Below are 7,731 nucleotides of genomic sequence, written 5' to 3'. Positions count from 1 at the left end.
TATTTTATACGTATGAGTTGCGTGACTGTATGTCTTAGGGCCTGTACTACGATCGCCTGTTAAAGCTCCAGATTCGTATACTCCAGTTTAGCAATCTGGAAGTTAAATATTTTGTTCTGTACTACCAGCGGATTTTAACTGCAGGATTGTTATCCGGAAGATATAGTAACATTTTTATTACGTTGGCAATGAAGTTACTGAAAATGTAGTGAAATTTATTGCGTTGGTATACCTTTCCCCGCGTTTTTCATGTTTATATTCCGTGTTTATATGGTACTATTTATTTTGAGGTTTTATTGTAAGCGTTATTGTTATTATTTATTATAATACTGAAGCTCCAGCCAAGAAAATAACAGAGTGAAGAACAGAAAATTACACATACTGTATGAAGAAACTTTACATGGAAGCAAAAGGTAAGATTTTAAAGGTTATGTTTCTTTTCGAATAGTAATAATTCCTACAATACGATAGTATTTTGGTTTTAATTAGTAGGCCTAAAGAGGAGGGTGCGGGTTCCAGCAAAAGTGCGTTTTTCTCCATAATCATTGTTTTATTCATGTGTAACTGCACAAGAAGAGTAGGTGGCAATTATTTTTGTATTGTAATTAATATTAAGTGTGCTTTCAGTTTGTTGTATAGCCTACATTATTAGTGAATAGGGCCTATTTCGGTAATTTTTTTTTAGAAATAGTGTACTTCACGGCTTCAAATCATGGGTCGAAGGCACAGTAACTCGTTTAAAAAGAAAAGTTCACTGATACTGATAATAATGAATGATGTTTTTGGCCTGGGATTTCTAACCAACATTAGTACAGCAAGGTACACTGTTCCTAGCAAATTACCAATATTTCAGCATGTTAGGCCTACGTATTTTACTGTTAGTAAATGGGCGCATATTTTGTATTAGGCCTATAATACCATTCGATCACAGATAGGGCTTAACATTATTTAAAAAAAAAAAAAAAACAGCATGAGGTGGAGAGACGTTTTCACTAAAATGCAATATCTGTTGCTGCTACCAGTTCGACTATAATCACTCACTGTAATGCACATTCAACACCTCGTAAAATAACACAGAAACAGGAGATATTAAGTTTTTTCCAAAGTTTCTATGTACAGTATAGTCATATGTTTGATATTGTACTGACAATCGTCCAGTAAAAGCTCTTGCTTATTTAGGTATAGAAACTTAGATAAGGGAAAAAGAGAAATACAGTATATTTTCTAATGTTGTAGGTTGCATATGGAATTAACCTAGTTTTACTTCCTTTTTAGTAATATAGAATGAAGCATGGGAAGAATATAGTAACATCAGCACAAATACAAGGACCTGAAAACAGCTGAGAAGCAAATTTGAATTCTTGGAAAAGAACACAAAGAAAATTGCTGCTGCAGAGAGACAATGCAGGCTACAAACAATTGGAGCCCCTCCAACTGAAGCAAAACCAAATCCAAACTTAGCCAAGGTAAGTGATTTAATTCTCCTATCAATTGAGTGATTTCTCAGTGATTTTATTCATATTCAATGCATAAGTTCACTTATATGTTAATTTATACAATTATTACATAATAAGCAGAGGAAATTGTGTAACACAAGTTTGAATTCTTTTTATTTATTTATTTATTCATTCACTCATTTATTTATTTATTTATTCATTCATTCACTCATTTATTTATTTATTTACTTACTTTTGTTACAGCCGAAGTAGTAACTAAACCAAATTCCACTGATACCAGTGCAGCTAATAACACGAATGAGGTTAGTGTGTAAGGAATTAAGAGTCAGAAGAAGAGATGATGAGCTTTAGAGATAAAAACAAAATATTAGCTTCTTGAAAATTGTTATACAAATTTAATTTAATGTCGGTATTACATTATAATACTATTATTTCTTTTTTATTTACAGTACCATTCAGGTTCACAGTGCAATTCTTTAGTTTTTGACGTGAAACTGGACATCCCAACAATATCTCCAGGTAATTTGATTTATACTACAAAACGTTCTTTCACATTCTACGTATGATGCTTACTTTTCCAATCCGAAATAGCTGTAACATGTAAACACATTTTCAGCCAACATGTTGAAAATAAAACTAACACACATACTATATGAAATCTGCAGCAAGCAGTAGATAAATTAGATGCAAAAGTTAAAAAAAAATGTTAAAATATAAATTGTACATAATGATGAAATGGTCACAAGAAATGGATGTCTTAAAAATTAAACATCATTGTATTATAATATTATGTGGGAGTTGAGTGGGAATTTGAAATTTATAAATGTAAGCCTAAAAATAGAAAGTACACTAAACTGAAGAATTTATTTTGAGATTTCTCTGTAATGGGTTTGTAATTAGATTAGGCCACATTATGTTAAGTTGTATTTCAATTTTACCGTGAGGACTCTCACTTTGAAACTTGTGAATGATTTCTTGTGTACAGAAAAACTGAAAAATATATTTTCATAAGGTAAAACAGAAACTGACTACACTCTATTTACAATAGAACTATTTGCTTGGTTTTCTCTCTCTCTTTTTTATTGCAGCTTCACTTTCTTATTGTTAAAAATGAGTTTGGATTAATAGCACGTTAGAAAATACAATACTGTTACAGCTGCTGACTTTGAAGTGTCCACACATTTATGATAAAACATCATCTTTCTCCAGAATTAAATATCTTAAGAATTAATTCCACTCTTAAAATATTACAGAGTCAGCTGGTGCAGCAGATGAAGGTCTTCCACTGTACGGGTATTTACACAGTGTAATGAAAGTAAGTTTTAAGTTAAATTACTGGTTTATTCAGTGTAGGTAGTGTAGGCTAAACCCAGAAAGGTCTGAATATAAGCATATATCCCTCTCTTAAATATTTCAGCTGATAATGGGATAATAGCTGATCGAGTTACACCCCAAGGGTGCTTAAAAACAAAAAGAAAGAAAGAAAAAGCAAGCCTCTGAGGAATGCATTAGCCACATTGAAAAATCTTTCTCCATCTGTGAACTGTAAGTTTAATGTTGACTTAATTTTACTTGAGATGTTAGAAATTCATGAACTTCAGTACTATTACAGTGATTTCTTTAAAAAATACATTAGTTGAAAGTTGGATGCTAACATTATAACATAGAATGATTTGAAATAAAAGTAAGTCATATCCTCATGTTTGCGAAGAGATGGGGTTTGGAATATCAAAAGTAAGATTTGGAGTTTTTACATTACTTTTTCCTCCTCTTTAATGGGTGGTCTATCTACAAGGACATCTTCAATTAGTGGCAGAAAGTAAATGCTACAATAATCACCCATTCTATATGTTTTAACAAAAAATATGTTTAATTTTGTTGACAAGATTTGTTTGACCTGGATGACTGGGAGATTACTTCTTCTCATCCTTCTAATGGAGTGATAATCTCTTGCAGCTGTTCTTGATCCCTGTGGTCTCTGGCCTCTGCTTTATCTGCTAGTCTTCAGGATTAGGTTCGAGTCAGGTGATAATTATTAGCTAATCTAAGGTTTCTGGTTGGGTTCGGGTCTGGTTCAGATCAGGCCGAGATGGGCCGGGCCTAAGAATTATGGCCCGTGCAGATCTCTAACAAATTGGGCTTATAGCTGAAGTTGGCTCTGCCACAGTTTTCCAAGTTTTGTGTATTTGCATATGTATTTGTGTTGTGTTTAATTACAGTTACTGTGTACTCTTATGTATTAGCCTGTATATTATTAATTTGTAAATATGACATGTACCATAGCATATATAATGAGACAGTGGATGTAATAAATGATTATGCTTATTGTATCTCCTGAAAAATGTCGTGTTTTGTTCATACAAAATAAATAAATAAATTTTAAATTTAATTGCAGCTATAGTGCATCTCTCTTGTTTTAAGTACACATTCACAGAGTACCTGAATACAATTGAAGCGTCAGCTGGAACAACGTTGTAAGTTACAAAATTTTCATTCTGTGTGTTTCCGTGTAATAATGTTGTATGTCATGTTACCTTGCTATACTCCTTGGGTTGCGACTGTCCATCAATGCAGTACGTGAAATTTGTCCACTCAAAAGTTTGCTACCCTCATAAGAACAAAGTGGTACGCATATACACATTTTTGCAGCTCCTCTAAATTTTACCAAATATAACTTATAACGTTGTTCCAGCTGACGCTTCAATTAATGTGCCTCATGAAAAATGTTGTTTTACCATATTTTGCCTATGTAAAATAAATTTGAATTGCAGATACAGTGCATTTTTATTGTTTTAAATAGCCTACAGTGTACCTGGTCATAATTTTTAAAATGTATTTATCAAACCTTTGTGTTTGAATCATCTTAGCCTGTTAAGACATCACTGTGAGGGATCCAAGCAATAAAATATATTTAAAAAGTAACGATATGAATATGTTTGCATACATGAATCACTAGGCCTAGCGTGAATGAAACAGCTCCCTTGCAAAACATAAATGCCAATTCCAAAACTTTCAGGAAATGAAGAAAAATTGTCACGTCTAAAATTCAATAAACTGTTACAGTTTGTTAAATAATAATACTGTATATAGCAAGCATATCTTAAGTCTGATTAGTGAAATATGTTAGGCCTACTCCTACTGGTGAGCTATATATGCAAGGAAGGAGAAGGGAACTTGGGCACCCTACCACATTATCTCCTGACAGTTGTCTCATGAGTGATGCCTTATCGGTATTCCAATCTATCTTCGGAGAGTTGACTAAACAACTAGTAGACACAAAATGAAACAGTTCTAGGAAAACTTTAATCAAGCCCTATAATATATACATAAAACCTGTATTAAAATACTATTCAGAAGTATTCGTAACAGCATCAAAAAGAGAGACAGAATCCCTTGGGGTGGAAAAAAAACAAGCCTTGCACTTAATTACTGGAGCAAATAAAACTACTCCCAATGAAGCATTAAAAGTCATCACTTCAATTAAACCAAGCAGCAAGTGCAGCACTAGCTCGATTGACAACAGTTCCTGCTGTAACTTCGTGGACCCCACAAAAAATCTCCTACTGTTGTCAATGTTCTCCCAGTGGCATAGAATCTCAATACCAGTAGTAGTTGGTCCATTGGAGGTAAGGCATTATTTCTGGAAAAATGTATAAACAATCAGATTTGGTTACACCTTTACCGGTAAATCTTTACAATAGCGTTACCAAAAGAAGGCAAGGACTCCCTACAGGATAGCCTGGAAGAGAGGTTTGGATGCAGTTTTGACATTTTTTTTTTTTTAGACAATTGTAAATATATGCAAATCATACTAACCTAACTGCCACTAACTCGATCTTACGAAAACTTGTCTTTTCCCTTTAATTAGTAAGGAAACACAGTAATGAAATGAATGTGCTGTCCTTCCCTGCCGCCTACCCTTCTATCTCGATAGAGCAATCCCGCCTACCCGTACCTCTCCACCGCACTCCACTTTCACAGCAACTTTCCACCTTTATTTGGGAAATTGGTGTCGGCACTCAATTTTTCTTTCGTTTATGGTACATATGACTTGACTAGAAGCCAAATATGTGAGTACATTTGTATCATAAAGTGGTAACGCAATTGTGAAGAAATGGTAGTTTACCATATAAAGGATTTTGATATATTATATACTGTTATTATTTTTTATATAAAAGTATTTTGAAACTGTTATTATTGTAGGTTGCCCTATATTATTATATCAATCACCTTCATACCTTGTAAGGGCAACAGAACACCTGCATGAAGCAACATTCTAACCTCACTTCTACTGTATTACAGGTTACTGTACTTCAAAATAATTATTATAGTGCTATTATATACAAAATATTGATGTAATACCTACCGAAATAGTGTAGCTTATTATTAACTGTGTACTTACGAGCTGTGTCTTGTTTCAGTTGATAATTGATTTCATGTAGTAGGTTTCGTTATTCGAAACTGTCTAAAAAATTTCTCGTCATCCCACTCTTCAAAATTATTTGGACGCAGCCTAATTCGTTTTGCTGTTCTGATATAACGAAGCATCTGCTCCAGAACTCATCATCAGAATCAGTATCAAAATTAAATTGATCCTTCAAATCACCAGCTGTACGACGTGCAGCCATCTTGATTTCAACACCGAGTTCCAACCTCCGGATAACGCCTATCTGCTACTCTGCCTCCCGGATTGCTAATCTGGAAGTTTAGCCTCCAGATTGCACATAACCAAAAGTCGTAGTACGCAATTACAACCCAACTTCCGGATAAATATGCCATCTGCCGGATAAGTTTAAACTAGAACTTTATCCAAGAGTCGTAGTACAGGCCCTTAGACTGTGGCTCTATATAGACAGAGTACCGCAAAGGTCGACGGTGGACCCAAGCGCTCGCCCTGCTAACATTGCTGGAATAGGGAAATTGACGCGCTCTCTCAGTTTTTATGCTGTAAATTCCATTCTAGGGCACTGATAATAATTGGAAATATACTGACATGTAGCTGAATGTCTCACGCATGACACTATGAATTTTTAAATGTAATATCTCAAATAGAAGAGTTGCAAATACATGTTATTCGTGTATCAGCTCTGGCAAGAAGGTAGAGCAAATATATAATGTACGCGTACTGCAAGTATTATTCCATGATATGTTTTGAACTAGGAAACTCAGGCAGACGATAACACTCTTGTTTTACAAGTAGAATTTTAAGAAGTATATTATGTAGTTTGATGGCAGCTACTTACATACAATATCGAACAGAATACATGAAATGAGGTGACTGGCCTATTCAGTTTCAGTGGAACTCTTTACTTTCATATTTGTTTGCAATATTCTTCAATAAAAGCTCAATATTTTAGTAATTTTAGTACATTTGTTTTTAAAGCAAACACAGACTTATAGATAAATAAATTAGAACATTGAAATAAAATTATTTGAAGCAAATACTCGAATATAAAATTATTATAATCATGGCCATTTTCGGTCACGCTCAGTAAAATGCGTTGCCTGAAATATGTTTGTAAGGCTAGCATTAATTGTCGAGATTGATGGAAGAAGTGCGCAGCTAAAAATGCAGTTATGAGAAAATTAGTAAAAAAAAATGTACCAATAAAAAAATTTAGTTAAAATTCTCATACTTTCATAAATGAATCTTTACAATAGCTCGTAAGTGAAATTACACTTATTCAATTTTTTAATAATAATGGCTTTATTTAACCTGGCAGAGTTAAGGCCGTAAGGTCTTCTCTTACACTCAACCAGAATTGAAACTTCCTTACATAGATGAACAACAACTGGATCGGAATTAAGTAATTACATACTGGTACGATTTAAGTACATAATGAGACCAAAAGAGGTAGTTACATAAAAATTTACATCATAAAATAAAATTAAACATAGTGGAATACATATTAATGTTGTTAGAATCAAATACTAATCACACAAAAACAGAAGCCGATATTCAATAAAAAATTTACACAGTAAAAATAAAAATAAACACATTGGAATACATATTACGTAGTATTAGATTACAAGTAGGTAAGATTCACATAATTAAAGCAGAAACCGACTATATCAGACTGAAGCTGTCAGACAAAAAAACTGACGTTTAAAGTCAAAGCAGTACAGGAGAAGGATTTTAGAAAGCTGAAGGACAAAAAAATTCTTTATTTTGAAAGGAAAATTGACACATGTAAGACTCTTGAAAATAGGCCTAAAACCTTTGTTACACGTGCACTTAGAATTGGGAGAGAAATAAAACCATAAAAACGAGGCA

At 33.3% G+C, this 7,731-nt stretch overlaps 2 long non-coding RNA genes across 3 annotated transcripts; one reads left to right on the top strand and one right to left on the bottom strand.

Annotated features, from left to right (window-relative positions):
- Window positions 1-256: 256 nt before the first annotated feature.
- LOC138700123 (uncharacterized) lies at window positions 257-3,798 on the top strand. Of its 2 annotated transcripts, XR_011332234.1 has the most exons (7): window positions 257-413; window positions 1,276-1,466; window positions 1,701-1,759; window positions 1,907-1,976; window positions 2,711-2,772; window positions 2,875-3,002; window positions 3,344-3,798. It is a non-coding gene; the product is annotated as an uncharacterized lncRNA (long non-coding RNA). The 2 variants fall into 2 exon arrangements; XR_011332233.1 differs by lacking the exon at window positions 257-413 and having other exon boundaries at window positions 633-1,466.
- A 940-nt stretch (window positions 3,799-4,738) lies between these two features.
- LOC138700124 (uncharacterized) lies at window positions 4,739-6,242 on the bottom strand. Its single transcript, XR_011332235.1, has 2 exons — window positions 5,860-6,242; window positions 4,739-5,097 (listed from the first exon to the last, which is right to left on the bottom strand). It is a non-coding gene; the product is annotated as an uncharacterized lncRNA (long non-coding RNA).
- Between the last annotated feature and the right edge of the window lie 1,489 nt (window positions 6,243-7,731).

Source organism: Periplaneta americana, chromosome 5, assembly GCF_040183065.1.
Source record: "Periplaneta americana isolate PAMFEO1 chromosome 5, P.americana_PAMFEO1_priV1, whole genome shotgun sequence".
Lineage (NCBI taxonomy): Eukaryota > Metazoa > Arthropoda > Insecta > Blattodea > Blattidae > Periplaneta > Periplaneta americana.
The sequence above is the reverse complement of the archived record's forward strand: the minus strand, read 5'-3'. Positions and strand labels throughout refer to the sequence as shown.